This window comes from Nothoprocta perdicaria, unplaced genomic scaffold (assembly GCF_003342845.1).
Source record: "Nothoprocta perdicaria isolate Ctin4 unplaced genomic scaffold, notPer1 scaffold_31, whole genome shotgun sequence".
Taxonomy (NCBI): domain Eukaryota; kingdom Metazoa; phylum Chordata; class Aves; order Tinamiformes; family Tinamidae; genus Nothoprocta; species Nothoprocta perdicaria.
The window spans coordinates 3,670,808-3,688,106 of record NW_020455544.1 but is presented as its reverse complement, the minus strand read 5'-3'; the positions used below and the strand labels follow the sequence as shown (position 1 = coordinate 3,688,106).

General features: G+C 40.5%; 1 long non-coding RNA gene across 2 annotated transcripts in view; it reads right to left on the bottom strand.

The window, feature by feature from the left end:
• Nucleotides 1-17,299, bottom strand: part of LOC112950159 — a 149,156-nt gene that overhangs the window by 51,724 nt on the left and 80,133 nt on the right. The window contains exons 2-3 of one of the 2 annotated variants that reach the window (XR_003249966.1): nucleotides 13,760-13,908; nucleotides 12,971-13,635 (exon numbers count right to left, since the gene is read on the bottom strand). This is a non-coding gene — a long non-coding RNA (uncharacterized LOC112950159). Of the gene's footprint in view, nucleotides 1-12,970; nucleotides 13,636-13,759; nucleotides 13,909-17,299 lie in introns of those variants that run through there. The other variant, XR_003249965.1, reaches the window with a different exon arrangement.

The window sequence follows — 17,299 nt, the reverse complement described above, 5'->3', positions numbered from 1 at the left end:
TGGTTATCTATGTAGCAGTAAGAAGATGTAGCTGTTCAGGAGTGAGCTTCAGGAGACAAGTGTGCTGAACTGAGAAATAACCCTCTAAACAATATTTAGGAATTTAGGACAGAAATATCTAAAAAAGGCTGAGGAAAGGGAAGGCAGAAGCTTCACACAGTACAGTGTATCCTGATTCTGACAAGCCTTGCAATAAAGAAACTTGCATCCATAAGATCTGTCTGTAAGATCTGTAAGATCCATGCAAGTTCCCCATCTTTAATCCACTGAATATTTAACTATTCCTACCAACATATAAGCAGCTTAACAAGTGCCAAGCTAATGGCAGCGAATGGCCTGATGCCCCCCTGTAAGTGAGGGCCCCTCCATCCACTAGTGTATCAGGGGTGGGTTTGTAYACAGCCTCTCCCAGCGACTTCCCAGCTCAGACGTGACTAATAGGCCTAAGTCTCATCCCAACTAGGTCTGGCTCTGCAGCCTGGCGCACTGTTGGAGCTACTATACAATAACTACRCACCCTAGACCGTAGCCTTCTGTCCAGATCAAGCTAAAGTGAGATTTAAGTACTCTGGAGCATTGCAATGCTCATCTCTCATTTCATTCTTCTCTGAAGATGCTTCCCTGCACACCAACCCTGMTGCAACTCCATAGACCATGACACAATCCTCAGTTATGGTCCCAGTTATGATACCAAGGCTTCCCTCATTGCTCCTAACTGCACAAGGACAAAAATCCTAGCCTTCATTCTCATAGATACAATAGCTCCAACAATCAAAGTACGTGGAGATAGACACCCACACAGYTCATTTCCTGAAGAGCTGCTGCAAGGATTGGGCAGGCGTTCAGCTCGCAGTGCATCTCCTGCAGCTCATAATGGAACTGCTAAGAATAACTGGGCCTCAGAGAAAAAAAAGTGATGCCTGATCCACAATTTCATAGTTTCTGCTGTATCTGCTAGTTCTTTTAAAAAGTTAGGTTATTAGCATTGAGGTGCCACCTTGTTTTGGGCTGTTGCTCAAACTTTTTTTTTTTAAACCTCTGTTTATGTTTTAAACCCATCAGCTCTGTGTCKGAGAGAAATGGGAAGGCAGCTGCAAATAAAAAGTGAGAATTTTCCTAAAATGGCAGAGGGAGTAGAAATGAAGCATGCATTTCTAAATGCACACAGGAGAAATTCAGATATTTGTGTGCAAAGCAGGAAGAGTGTAGGAGCAGGAGAGCTATTTCAGAGGTAGAAAGGRCTAATATCTTGTTTCAGGCATCTGTCTGGAAAGTGATCAACAGATGGGAGGTTCACAACATCTGACATCCCAAGAGAAAGTCAATATTTAAGAGGATTTCTTCTGTCTTTCACAATATTGATTTTTGAAAATAAGCAGCCTTTAAGAAACACAGGCACACAGAGAAAATGAAAAGCCAGCTAGGTGAGTTTCTGAATCCTTGTGCTTAGCATAGCACACAGCTGTCTCAAATGTGCCTACCAGCTGCCCCAAGCAAAGGTTTAAAACAAGGTGGTAGAAACTGAGGAACAGTAGACGAGGTCCATGCGATTGCTGTGACACAGTTTAACCTTAAAGTGCAATTCCTATGGGCCATGGTCAAAATGATAAGAAAATCCAATACGAGGTACTTGTCATTTTTCTGTCTTCTGTCTTTTTTTTTTTTAAACACAGATGCAAGCCATTCAAAACTTGTGCTGAGCTCCAAAGCGCATCAGCCACAAACACGTCCTGCTTCCTATCCCTGTCATAGGCAGCAATGCAGCAATGGAGTAGACACTACCTTTCTGCAGCACAGTGTGCCTGTGATTCCTCCCTTTTCCCAACCCTGCTTTACAAGACAGAACAAAACTGCAGGAAGCTACTGAACAGGGAAAGGTCCATGCAGCACTGTCCATAGCCCAGCTGGGCCAGCTCTGTGGGCCCCACTCTTCGCTCTTATGACCGCACATAAAAATACTTATCTGCAAGGCCCAAGAAAAACAGGGTAAGTTTATTTTCACAAAAAGGTTAAGGTTTCTATATGGACATGTTTCTCAGRTGTCACTGCATAATCTGAAGAAATACTTTAGAAATTTTTACAGGATATAACGCTGGACCTGATACCTCAAGTTTCCAAATAATGGCCAAAACTCTCCATCCCCTCAAACCCATCAAAATTAGTTCCAGTTAYGACCAGAATTAGCACTGTGTACTGAAAAAAAGGAGGTTCTAACAATCTGTGCTGCTATCTGGGAAATGATTTATAAATACCTCTTAAAATAGAAAACTGTTATTTTAGTTCCATCCTTTTTGCATAGCAACTTATAAATTGAGCATTGCTTCCATATGTCCGGTCAGCGTGGCCAAAAACACCACATATGAATCACGGTGAATGTTAAAGAGGAAGCGATACCCAACAATGCTTTTCTTTTGGAAGRGGAATTTCTTTCTCTGCTCCTTCACAGGATCTGAAGTAGAAGCTTCTTCCAAATGGAAGAAAAAAAAAGGCACATATAAATGGAAAATACAACGTGAAACTTGGAGAAAGAATAACTAGAGGTCATTCTTAAAAAATCTAAATTCAAAGCTGTAAAAGTAAGAAGTATCATTCACCCCTACAACCTGGCAACAAACCTGGTGTTTGATGGAAAATTCTGTCATAAACAGAAGGGCACGTTAAGTGAAACCTGTGCCATACTGCAAAAACTGTAAATTAAATCCTAAAAATTAATGTCTCAGGAGTCTACCACCTTAGTCCTGAAAAAAAGCTAGCTTATTTTGTACTCGGAGCTATTCAGAGGTCCTAACTTCCATCTATTCCCTTCAGCCTACTGTTTCTTCTTGACTAAATATTTCTGAAAGCCTAAAGCTGGCTGAGGGAATTCATCAAGACTCATAGGGAATTTTAGCCCTTAATAAACCCTAAATGATAACAGTCCTTTCCTTTTCAACTTTTTTCCACTGGGTTAAGCTAATTTACTCAAAGTCCCTAATCAAGAGATTCAGGATCTCTGAATGGAAAGCAATTATTAAAAAGGGAAGACTGACACTGTCGCTCCTCGAGGTGTCAGTCTTTCATCCCCAAAATAAAAGGAAAGAAACACTAGTTGAACACAATATACAGGATAACATTAATGCGTAGTTCATTGGAGTAGCAGGTAGTACTTGCATCCCCCAAAGAATTATATGATGAACAGTTATGAACTTGAGCCTTGTTTTTGTTTTACAGCTTGTCTTCTGTGTAGTTTCTTTCATTTCAAAATCTTTCTTTGAAAATCTGTGAGAAGCTAACGCAGTTGCTGCAGAACACTTGGCTCCCTACCTGATTCACTGCACAGGCCACGGTGGCAACCATCTGATGAGGACCTAGATGGTCTGCCACCTCTCGCTGAATAACTGTCAGAATCATTCTTGGTGAACTGCTGGTTCCTAGGTAAGGTTTGGTACTGAAGATGGGTCTCAAAAATGCCTTGAGTAAGCTGCAAAAACCCACTCCTGCTGCTGCTGAACAAGCCATTTGTAAAATGCTAGATCTAGATTTTGTTTTGGATTTCTTTCAATGTTTCTCAGCTGCTGGCCAAATAGAGAGCTACTTAGACTGAAGATGTATAATTTGTTTCTCTAAGTTTAGATATTAGATACATTTCCTTTAATAAGTTGTCTAATTTAATATTATTGAAAACAAAAACAGACTGTKCAGGTTTATCAACTTCACTGCATGTCCTGCTTTCCCTCTCCACTCCTAACAACCTGGAGCTCCAAACAGGCTGCTGTCCTGACACCACCGAGTGAGTGACCTGTTAACATTCAAAGTGCAGACACCAAGGATTTGGCATCGCTGATTTTTTTTCCCCCTCTGTCAAAGTTTTTTTACTCCCAACTGCTGCAAGAGAGTATGGGCACCAGATACAAGTTTAGAGAAGAAGCAACTAGAGTGTTAAGAAAAAAAAAAAGYCTTGCTTTGCAAGAAGCTTCTTCTGATAGCAAGTAATCAAAACACATGGAGATTACAGGCTCAGATTTGTTGACACTTTGAGGCATAACACCACAAACAAATGCTTTTATCCTTAAAATGTTTCACTGCTAAGAATTTACATTTGAAAAGGCTAATTAAGGGACAATATCTTCCCCCACAGAAAATAAGCAACATCTACAAATTCAGTGGATATCCTTTGAAGTACGCTGAAAAAATTTACACTTACATAAGACCTCATTTTGTTAGTGGAAGGCTGGTATTTCTTGCTCCTTTGAGCGAGTTACAGGCTTTCAAACAGGCAGAAGMTAGGGAACATTGTCATGTGAATTACAGTAAAAGAAAATTTGCTTTTTGAGAACAACATATTCTTTATTCTAACCACATCTCCTGTTTGGGCAAAAGAAGATTAACTCTTATGACAATAAGCAATTTTGAGACTTTTGTAAAACTGTGAAATGCACTTAGAGATGAAAAACATGGGGATGCATGTTAGATATTCAATAACTTGTGTATTTGTAAAAATGTCTGAGCTCTGAAGGAAGACTCTTATTTCTTCCCTTCTCTGGCTTCACCACCATCAGTGACTCCTCATGATCCTCAAAGCCCTTAAGTGCTGCACAGTGATGTGATGTCCCTCAATTCATATACTGCTAGTGGATTTTGCATAGTGATACTTGAATTTAGACTTCTGGTCCCACAGAATTGATTTTACCCCCCTGGAACCTCCTCTCTTCTCTCACTCTGCCTGTATGCAACAGTAATAACAGTGTCATACCAAACAGCAGTGAAAACYGTATGGAAACTGCAAAGCCCCAGTAGGCATGGGGTACTCTATGTAAGGCTGTATGGAAGGTTACAGGACTCAATAAATAGCCAGATAGGACACAGAGTAAGTGTTAAAAAGGCTCCTGTGGCAACTCCACAGGGTTTGTCAAGTGGATCTTGTGTAAAGCTGTCTACCCAGCACTGCCCCTCTGGGGCACCTTCAGGGCCTACAGGCCAGACAGGGCATGAGGCATCTTCAGTGACAGATCCCCACAAAGCAAACTCYGTCTGAGCCTGGCTGTGTTAGTGTGACTTTAGAGGACACACTTCACAATCCTTCGTCCTGCAATAAGCCAACCAAGGGTTCCCTCCCAGTGAACAGCAGCATTAGAGTAGTGYCAGCCTTGACAGCAGGGCCATCGTGGAAGCGGTTAAAGTGTAACATAGCCAGGAGCCTGTTCTGTCAGGTCAGCACATCTCGAAGGAAAACATCAAACTTGCAAGAGAGTTTGTGCTCGAATACGTACCAGACAGCGAGACTCAACAAACCTTGAGATAAAGCTGTAGGGAAAACATAACCCAATCAAATCTCTTTTTTTTTTTCTGTCTGCATCAAGGTAACTTGTAAGCTAACGAGCTAGAAACAGATGCTTGGTATCTTACTTTCCAAAACAACAGCTCTCCAAAATGATTCTTGAGTTCTGTCATCTTTGGTGTTCTACTCTGAGTCAACCATTTAGAGATAAAAATAGTTTTGACAGTGCTAAGTTGGCTAGAGTTTCCAGCTATACTGTCTCGCCTGCAATTAAAACACACTATATCCCTGCGTATGTGTATGGAGAGGGTAGGAACAGAACAAAACAAAACCCCACACTTAGCATCTAACTAGTTACTATTTTTCAGATTTTATGGCAGTTTCTGACACTGCTTAAAAAGCAGGAAATGGAAAAAAATGCAAATAAAATAGAGGTGTGGGAGTAATCTCGTAATATACCCATTTATTCACATGATCCTCAGTTTGCTGAGAGTTACCAAACTCTTCCAGTTATGCTAACACAAATTACAATCATATTAAGGTGCAATTCCCAGCTGCAGCTCTCACATTAAGATGCCTTAACAGAAATGTAGACAGACTGCTCACGGAAAGACAGCGAGCATGCAAGTACACACAAGCTGAGAATATAACTCCTTTACAGTAAGTGGAAATGCTTCTTGACAAAACAGTACTAGCAGTACATATTAAATTTTGTAACAGGATCTTCTCTGCTCAACTCTCCTCTTTGGTCCTTCATTTTATAACAGAGATTGGCAGACCACAGCCACAATGACATTAGATAGATACGAAAGATATATATCTCTAAATTGATTTTTCCCTGTAGTATTGCTGTGCCAGATTTTATGAATCCCTGGGGTTCGGCTACACTCCTGAGTATCTCACTTCACACCAGGCATATGAGGAGGCYACTTTTACCTTCCAGACTCCTTTATCACCAGCTCTCAAAGCAGCCTTGCAGGTTGAATGGTGTTAGCTATGGGTTCTCCTCATCAGCAAAACCACCTATCTGCATTTTCAGAGTATTTTCAGTGCCAGTCAAGAAACAAAGTTGCTCCCCACCATCAGACTTGTTTCAGCATGCCTATTTAAGAGTCTTTCTACCACTCTTTTTTTGTGCCAACTCCACTGGGAAGCTCAAAGATCATGAGATGATTCTAAACACAGTCAGAACCTTAACRTTATTCCCAGCTCACCGTGTCCAAAGACGACATTGATACAAGCRTGCCTGCATATGTTAGCAGCAGTAGTAAAAATGCAGGGTGAATGCTGAGAAAGCAGGTGCTTGGCAGCGAGGAGTCTGAGCCGACTCTCTCCTGTGTCCACTCAAGGAGACCCGATGGCCACACACATCAAACCCGCTGCCTGCAAATGCCAGCTACGGGGCCCATGTGGAAACGCAGCTCAGCTCCCTCCATTGTTGCAGCAACATTAGGCAGCTGAAAGCCAAGAGGAAGCCAAGTGATTCACAGGCAGGCATAATGGGGGTTGTTACACATTTCCCCCTAGAATCAGGCACGTTTTGCGGATGGTGAGATAGAGAAGAGCCTCTACAGAGCTTCYGTGGATGGCATCCACGGAATTCAAATGTATGCTAAGTTGAAGCATTAATATTCATAGATCAATGTTACTGCCAAAAGAAATAATTTTTACAACAAATTTAGCTTACTCCATTCTGAGCTGTCAAATCTCTATAGGTTTTTGAAATGCACAAGCTCCTTTTAAGCTCAGACTGAATCCARAAAAAAACCTATCTTTTAACTGTAATGAACTTCCATTGTTCCACCTTTTTTGTTCCTTTTCCAGACMCACTAATCCTACTCCAGCTTCTGAATTCCTCCAGCTCGTCAGGTACTTTGAAGAGGTGAGCCACTACTAAAGCCATCAGGAGAATATTTAGATGGTCCTTTCATATTTTCAAGAGATGTACTCAGATTTTTGGCAGACAGCAAACAGATTATTTTTAGAATATACTTTTTGTTCCCTGCTGCACTTCATTTTTCCAGATATCCTGAGTTACTTTTTATTTCTTTGTTTTATTTTATTTTATTTTTTTTTTTGGTACAAATGTCTTGAACTTGGCGATCATTTAAAGGAAATGACTTCAAACAGCTTAGGTGTAAGCCAACATGCATTCATTAAATTTTATTTCTACCTAGTGACTTTAGAAGCTACTTTGTTCTGTCCAGCTCACCCAATAATTTATGAGCCTGCAGTTTAAACCTGRGCAGAGGATGCTACAAAATAGCACAACATTAGTCACATGGCAGATTTCCTATATCCCAATTGCCTGATTCTATGCAGTAATAYGAGGGCAATCCAGCTCTGAAGCAGCCATTCTTCAGTTTTTCTCTTAGAAAGAGACAGGCTGCAAATCCATATGGGAAGAAGAATAACTGAAAGGGAACTGTATTGCCTATTACAGCTGGTACCTCAAAATGAGCTGGACAAATTCTTCTTGCTTTCTGCCAAAACTTTTTAATCCGTCCAGTATACCTTAAAGAGCTAGATACTCCCTAGATGGAAAAGGTGCCGTAGGACCACACTGTGGCAAATTGCACTTCAGTTATGGAAATCTGTGAAAATGCAACTAAATTCCATCCTTGCATATAGATTTCTTTAGGATTAGATCATGAGAAAGCTCTTTTGTAAGAATATGAATATATTTCAAAGAAAAACTCTGATGTCAGTTTTCAAACAAAAATAATCTCTCCAAATAACTTAGGGTTCAAACATTTTTGATGGCTATCACGGATGCTGAAGATGAACAATCTTTGCAGAGAGTAGGGCCTTGAAACTGGAGATGCTTTATTCCAGTTAATCTCCTGTATCAGACCTATTAGCGTGGGAGGATAAGAATGTGGCCTTGAGTCAAAGCCGCCCCAGCGACGCGGCTCCGTTTCATAATYGATCGAGCCGTGGAACGAACCCGGAATGCGCTCATCCCTTTTCTCTGCCCGCTCCCAAACGCGAGGGATGCGACTCCACGCAAGTCCATTGCCTAATCTGATTTCCAACCAAGTTACAATCTGCAAGAACAAAGGATTCCAGGGCCCATTACAGGCATTTTTGTGGCAGAGATTCATACTTTTGCAAATCGACACGTTGTTTGTTCTGTAAAACAAACATAAGCTGAGTAATAGCAAGGCATGTTAATAATACTTTCAAAACAAATTGTGAAGAGTTGTAATTAAGCCCCTAAACGTGTTTGTGCGGCCCCATGTTTGCTCACCGCTTCAAATACCACAATTTCCATCAGCAGAATTCAGCTCTCCGCAAGCTTTTAAGACTCTCCATCAATAACGTAGCTCTATTTTTTCCACGCCTATACATACTCGTATATGTATTTACTCGGAACATGTTTCCACACCTTGCTATTTGAGAGCCACGTACAGAAGGGTGCTCAGGCTAATGAGGCATTGCAGACCGCTGTGCTTTGGCTGCTCCTGCCTAAGCTGCTCCCTGGAAATCCGCCCCTGGATCCGCCTCTGCAATACAGCACCGTGTAGCCACTGCTCAGCAGCCCGGCACCACAAACCACCTCATCCAGCAAAAGCCTCAGGGCAGGAAAAGAGGGGGCAAGTGAGAGGTAGCTAATGCAGAAACATCTTCAGTGAATGCAACTGCCTCTGCAAGGTCATGTGTGAGCTACAGCACAAGTCCAAGCCTGAGGGCTACACAGTATGCTGCTGATATGTGCACATTATCTATTAAGACAACAGTACAATTTGTTTCCTTTAAAGCTGCAATAAAACACGCTTCTGTGCTTGCAGAGATGGATAAATGCATAYGTATGTACATCTATCTACATTATGTTTCCCAGGAATAACATATTTTTGCTATTCTATACTAAGATAACCTTGAATGAAAACAAGCATTAATGCTAATTTTTCTGATAGAAGGTTTGACTTTTACATTCCTCATTAAGTTTATTTAAAAGTATTCCTCAGCACACTACAAATGATATTCTACAGAGATCACACAGGATTACTTCTGCGTGCATTACTATAGCCATTTATTACTTTATTGCAAAACCCACTACATACACAAGCATTTTTTCTTGACAAATAACAGAAAACATATACAAAGAGAAGACAAGAATGCTCTAACAGGCAAACTTCTAAGAAAATATCCTCCTAAACGCATATGCATTTATCAGTTCTCATGAGAAAGCACTGCACAGGCTCCTACACGCTCAGCTTTCTTCCTTGCACGCTGCACACCTTCACAAGGGCAAGGGCAGTGCAACGATCAAGACAGAAACGCATCTCTCTAAAGGCTGTTCAGACACCAAGTTATGCTGAACGAAGCAACTCCACTAATCTCTTCCTGCCAAAGGATAAATGCAAATGGCCCCACAAATGAAACAGGTCAGAGCTTCTTTCCAGGACAATACAAAGATGGAAGAATTGGGGCAGCATCTGCCTACTGCCTAATTTTCACTTCTACCCCAAACCTCCAAGAAACAGTGATTTCAAAGACTGTATGAGCTAGAATAAATGAAGCAAACAAGGACCAAATTCCTAATACATATAAGCTATGAGAAATAAAAATGATAATTGTGTCCCTAGCCACTTTTTAGCCTAAAAATGCAGAAAGTCCCAGAAGGTTTTTCCCACTAATGGGGCCCACACAGGAGGATATACAAGATCAGAAACAGACATTTCCAAACAGCAGATATCTAGATCTGAGATACTTTCCCAAGGATTTCCTTAGACATAACTAGGCACTAATTTGGAGCAGCATTTCTCATCCCAAGGTTTGAGAATGCATTCTCATCCAAATGAATCCAAAGGGATGACTGTGAATTCATCACAATTCAGATGTATTAGTGTCTGTTAGATACAAGCATGTAATCTGCAGACAGCAGAGAGGGGATGAATCGCATCCYGTACAACAAAGAAAAGTTATGATCTTGAAAGCCCCACAGCTAAGGGCTGTTTTTCCACTAAGCAGAAACAAGGAAATGTATTTTCTGAAACTTATTTTTTCTTCCCCTTGCAAACAGAAAARCTTTTTGCTAGTGAAAAGTAGATTCTTTCAATGTTCTCAGGGGCACAGTCAGATGGCTTCTCATTTTTCCTAGAGCAATCAGCCCACCCAATTAAAATTCAGAGGGATTCTAACTTCTCTATTCAGTGATCCAGGCTTTTCCATTTATGGAAAACAAAACAAAAAAGTTCTTCATATCATGTAAAAATGTGAAGCAAGATGGTCTGGCACACATCTAATTTTGCTTGCATGCATTTCTTAACGCTTGTTTCATCAAGCTTCCATTCTTTGTATATATACTCAAGTTGCTACATAAGCAAATCTCACACAAATAATGACTGTCATTAAATTGCTCATTTAAACAGTTGATTCAAGTTAAATATCAGGGTTCTTTAGTCTGCCAGATAAGCAGTTGGGAAGTGTTGCTCTATTATTTGACATGTTTCCCCTTTCTAAATTGCGAAGAATTCCATGATAAACTGCTTTACATTTTAAACTAGATGAGAACAGATATTGAAGTGAAAAAGAAATCTGTCTTTGAAAGAATCAACAACTCTGTTGTTACTTCATTATTAATGAAGTTTCTTGAATAGAAAGAAAGCATTTTCTTGAGATCTGGAATAAAYGCATGGAAAAAAACTTACGGTGGTCAAAGCACATACCTAATGCAAGACCAAGCAACATAGAAACAAGAAACATAGAAAACATAGAAACAACAAATATTCTGTTTCAGAGCATCACTGCAAGGGGAATAGAAGCCCCTCATTTTTACCCAAAAGAATGGCCATTTAAGTCAGTCACAAATACTCTCGCTATTTAATGAACGAAAAGGACACACGCTACTCACCAGCTCAYAACTCAGATCTTTTCTCTCTCTTGTAACATCACCTTGGCATTTGGGCAACTTGGTCACGAATAATGTGGACACTGTCAATGAYTGTCCATGATCCAATTGCACCTTAGCTAGAATTCATACACTGAGCAGAAGATAACATTTTTCAAGTCAAACACAGAGGCCTTGAGCSGAGTATACACACAGCCGTCCTTGGCAGGGCTCCCCTGCACCCAGACAAAATGGGTTTAGGTTACTGTGAAGGCAGATTCTGCCTCAGATGCTGGAGGTTTTTCTCATCAACTGGSAGGTACCCTGAGCCTTGACCTCCTGCCAGACACACACAGCCCCACACCTCCCCTCCATCCTTCTAATTAATCAATCATTACCCAGAGATTCCCTAACCGATAAAAGGTGGTCAGTGGCAGAAGAGGGGAGGACAGCGGTKTAAGAATTCATGAACAAATAGTAACTTGGTCTATTAAATAAAACGCTAACTCACAAACTTTGAGCAGTTATTAACAGTTAATGCTATGCTTGAAAAATATTAGTTTTAAACCAGAATGCTTCTTGACAGRCCCTTTATTTAGTCTGCTCTATTGGCTGGGCTTTCTGGTTGTACAACTGCACTAAGGGCAGTCAAGGAAAGGTGACAGTGCTGAAGTGCTAAAGCAGCGCAATGCTCAGCCTTCAAGCAAAATATTCTAAGGACTAGTTAGAAACCAAACTTGGCATCATTTAAGCACCAAGGAACTGATTTTGTTGTTCTTGTTTGGGTTTCACTGGTAACAAATTCTTCTAAGTCCTTTACTGTGTATAACCAGTTCTTCTACAGCAGAGATAAGTAAAGCCATACTTGAGTGCAGCAAAACTTCCCAAGTTTCCCCACATTTGATGATAAAATCTTTAAAAAGGATTCAGTTAAACCCACACCCTTCATTCCCAGCCATTGGCAGCTCAGTGTTTTGRTTGACTTAAATGGGTTTGCCCTTGGTTCAAGAGAAACCTTATTCTCRGAGTTGCAAAATACAGACCATGAACTCATCTCCACCTGATGGCTAGCACAACATTTAAGAGGCTTCAAATGCTTTCCAYGTTGAAGGAGAGCACAAATGCTGTGGTAGAGTTTCAAGAAAACCTTTCAATGAAAACCTGGGAAGCGTATATAACCCAGGAGGCCAACAAAGACACCACAAGCTCAAAATCAAGTTTATGCATACAAAGAATTGCTAAAACTGCTCAGAAATAAAATTCGTWTTATGAAACAACTGAGGAGTCGAAACAATTTGATTTCCTATTTTATTTCTTTGGAAGTATTTCATCAGCAAGTTCAAACCCTCTATGAAATACAGGATATTTGAATACCATATTTGAATGCAATTGTGTTAACATTGCATTCAGAAGTGGAGCTACAAGTATGTAAATTACTCTAAGGCTAAGGAGAAACAGATCCTGGAAGTTCTCCATCTTGTGCTAACAGTGGAAGTTTCAGATTGAGAAAAAAATAGATTAAAACTCCTGTTTCTCTTTACCAGAGAAAAACAATCCACTCTGAAATTGAAAAAAATGCACCATTTTAAATGTGAGAAGTCTCTTACACTAGAGACAGTGATTTAATATTAAAGATTAATGCGTGTATCCATTTTCTTTGTGTATGACTTACAGACAGTAGGATTCAAGGCACAACTTTATTGCAGTTAAATGGTAAAATAAATCTTGTTTATGAGAGTTTGTTTGAACCCTATTCTGAGTCATACAGTGAGATATGTAAGTGCTTCCATGAAAGATTACCTTGCAGTAAGTATTCATCCTCCTGAAACATAAATTCTGCAAATTATTTTTAGATGTGCTAAAATGTAGCTCATTCAGCAAAGAAAGAACAGTTTGAATAATGAAAAGGAGGAGTGAAAAAAGTCCTCCAAATTTGCAAATAATACAATCACAGTGAACATTCCTGGCACTGTCTGTTCTTCATGCTCTTGGTTCTCTTTGCAAGGTTACAACTTGGAAACAGTGCTTGTGAAGTGGGGAGATAAGAGGGCATCTGCACAGTAGTTGCAGGGGGTGCTTTTTCATGCAAGGAGAAAATAAGGATCTGTCACTAGGTGAGAGTGTCTTTTTATTCTTGACAATGGTGGACAGATGTAGCAACCAAAATCTAATAGTCAACTTCTAACATGAGACACTTAAGGAAGAAAGTTCTAACAGCACCGGAGCTTAATCCAAACTTTCTAAATTGCAATTTTCTCTGGGGAAAGAAKCATTTTCAAGCACCATGCAAGGCAGGTTCTGGAGCCAAGCAAGGTAGGCAAGTCCACAGGCCCAAGCAACCAAAACTGAAGTTGATTAGATGACTGACAGGCTAGCTTAAACAGGCTAATACAAATACAGTCCTTTCAGCATATATCCTCCAATGCCTTCAAAAAAAGGGAATCTCTTTCAGTATTTTTCAAGGATTCCAGCTTGCGTCATGATTGTATCTGGTGCTGAAGCCAGACACATCTGAGAGGAGAGTAACACACATGGCAAAGGCACTCTAACCAGAAAGAGTGAGGAGGAAGGAACAAAACCAAGAATTAACAGTGGCARTGTGACAAAATCCTGATTGAGCAATACTCTGTCAGGCTCTGGGTAGGCATGGCAGCATACAGTTTTCCTACCTTGAGATTGTGGGATGCTGAAGACAGGAAGGAAACAGTCAGTGGAAGCAGATGAGATCTGAGCRTGGCAACACAACTACAGCAGTAGGCAACTTTTCTGTACCATAGTCATGACAGTCAGGTATGCCGATCAGTTTAATACTTCTTATCTAAAAGGAAAGATTAGAGCTCTACTCAGAGTAGAAATGCTACAACATCAATGTTAATGCTCATTTTGCAAAGTGATAATGTTTCTGTACCACAGCGGTCTGCATCACATCATGTCTTTAAATGTTAAACTAAACAAGTTTTAAATGTTAAAGTGTCAAGTAAACAAAAAACAAGTTACAGCTCTACATTGCTACTCCTCTACACATCTCTTCAGGTAAAACCACCACCTACAGGTATGAGGCATTCGAGAAGGAAAAAAGAAGCCATTTCGGAAGCAACACTAGCAAATGGGAGGACTCCTTGGGGTATCTGCCCTCCTAGGGGGACAGCAGCAGCAACATTTTATTTATGTGTCTCTTGCTTYAGAAAGACATGGTGAGATCCACAGGCAGAGTGTGAAGCATCAAAATTTCTCTAGAAGCAGTAATTCTAGGATTGAGCCTCTCAGAGTCCTCACTGATGGATCCCAACACAGAACAGCAGCATAACCCTGCTGGGTTTTCTGACAATTGTRTGATTAATGGTGATCCCATGAGTGGACTCTCCTGAGCACCGTACAGACCATCAGCAGGAAACAGGATGCAAAGATGGGGAGGGAATTGTACTTACGGGAGTTTGGGGGGGTTATTTTGAAGGGAAGAGCAAAGGCAAAACGTCTTGTAGCGCATTCAGCCAAGCTCAGAGGGAAAACWCATGTTTTTCCATGTTCCTTCCTCAAAGAGCATAAGACGAGCTAGTAGAGCTCTCTACTGAGGTTACATTTACTTGCCACTACATGCCTTACTTCATTACAGACTTACCTCATTGAAGCTTTTTATATTAAGGGGACCAAGGCCAGGTCTTATGGATTTAAACCCCAATGAAGTGCCACCAAACCCCATAGACAGGCCAACTTCCTATTTGTGCATGCAAATCACATGTGTATTTGATGCAGTTGTTTACTTAAATTCCTCTTTTTTGTTGCCTTTTTAAGTCTCTATGAGTGAGGAATAATTAAAGACATGTAAAAATAAACTGTTTCAGAGAACTGCTAGCAATTTGCAGAGTCAAGCTGAAGCTAAGATTTAAGCATCCATTGAAATATACACACAAGATATATTTTCTTGTCTCCTATGTACTGTAAAGGACATAAAAATAGCAAGACATTTGGGATTGCAGGTTTGCTCTTACAGCTTTCAAAATGTATAAGTACTTGGATCACTATTTTGGGCATTCATTGGGAGAAGTTATTTGAATTTTCACATAGTCTGGAAACAGCTGCCTTTATTTAGAACAGATGTTTCATGAAACATAACACCTATTAAAGAACTGCTCTATATTTAAGTTTAACCATTTATATATATATATATATAAAAAAGGTTGACTGTACAGTGTTGAAGATGGAAAAACAGTAAAACGAGAAGATTTAAATGCACCGAGGACAGCCAGCACTAGTTTTTGTTTTATAGCAGTTTTTATCCCATGACTACTACACTTTAATTCCTGTTCAGAAAAGCCTTCCTGTCCAGAAAGGCTGTGTAGCACATGCTTAGTGGGGCACATGYATAAACTTAAATTTAAGTACATGTTAATGTGACTTTCTAAACAATCATGGCTTTAGGCACATAGGTAAGGGATTTTTCCCCCCTTACAAGGGACCAAATTCCAAATTACTCCCACAACCTTCCTGATCTATAGTCCCTTCAACAAATTTTACTCCACTGCATTCTGGGGAAATGAAGCACAGAGCGAGATCCACATTTCCAATCTGGTCCTTAATTGGGCACATTTCCTTTCCAGGCCAGATTTAAACTCCCATGAGTAGGCTGAAAACAAAGACCTAACTGCATAAGAGAGAGACCTGAGATGTCCCCTCTCCCCAGACCTGGCTCCAAAAACCTTCTCCAAGATTAGTTCATCATAGAAACATTACGTCCCTGGTCACCAATAACGTCGACAAGAGCAGTTACAATTTATAGCCTCAGAATGTCAACTGAGAGAGAAAAGAACATAAAAAGCAGAGCTAAAGGACTTAAAGGAAAGCAAAAGATATGCTCCATTTATTCACTGTTACACATGCTTTATAATTTTGCCTTTCAGGTATGCTCACGAGTTTGGTGTGGAGTGCCTCACAGAGTGACACGCAGCGCACGTGGACACAGCACAAACCGGGAAGCCCCAGTCCCGCTCTGCTGGCACCAGGAACCCTCTGGACACAAATCTGTGCTGCTCTGGAAGCATGTAACAGCAATTAGCACAACGAAGCGAAATTAACTTCCCAAATAATATAAAGATGGCATTTTCTTCCCTGTTTAAAGATGTAGCCTGAAGAACATCACAACACACCACAGAGSAGGCTGCAGGAGTAAGAAATCCAATTGCACTAGCCCACAGCAGAGGTGAAGCACATCCGACACAGGGTCCCACCCACCCTGAAGCRTCCTGGCATAGTTAAAGAAAGCAAGACACAAAATGAGACCATATAAACAAGAGCAAACACTTGATACATTACAACCTTGTTGCCTATGTATACATAGTATATAGCATACTCTCCTCTTTCTCTAGGGCACTTAGCCATGGGGCAACAAACTGGCTGCACAGCCCAAGCTGCATACTCTGTTTCTGGTCACTGCTGACTCTCCTCAACAGTTTTCTCCATAATCCTCTGGCAAGTTAAAGAGCAACCACCAAGCTAAATAAGCTTGTATTCTTAGCACTCCCCATGGCCACCAAAGGTAGGACAGGCAGCAGCATTTAATGTGGCCCAGTTGACATCTTGAACGGTATCTGCTACTTGTAGATCAGCCTCAGAGAGGGATATTTTAATAAAATAAACTTTGATAGGGCTTTATCCATCTCTCACCTGGGTGGTCTCCCTGATCAAACACATTTTTGGAAGCACMACTTAGCAGCACCTCAACATTGCTGCTCTACAGATCCTGCAGGTAGCAGCCTCTGTAGGACGCATGTCCACCACATAATAATCATTTGCTTCAATTCTAAACAATCTGTTTGAAATAAAATATGTCAACTTTCACAACTGTAAGCAACAGCATGCAGCATAAGGCAGTAACCTAAAAATATAGAGCTTAATAAAAAACAAAGTGGTTTGTTGCACTCCCGTTCCCTTATGTAGCTGGAAGACCTCATCCTCCTCAGAAATGAAGCTTACAGTGACCAGAACAAGCCATGGCAGCAAAGCAAGCAGGTCAAAACCCTTTACAACCCCCAACTTCAATTCAGGATTGTTCCTTTACAGAGGATCGTTTTTCCTTCCTTTCTCCTCTATAATTTTTCTTCTGGAAAGAAAAAAAAAAGAAAAAGTTTCTCAAAGGAAACTACACTTTGTTCAAAAATTCCATCCAATTTCAAACAACAAMAAAAAATTGTAATAGTAATTAACTGAGGCAT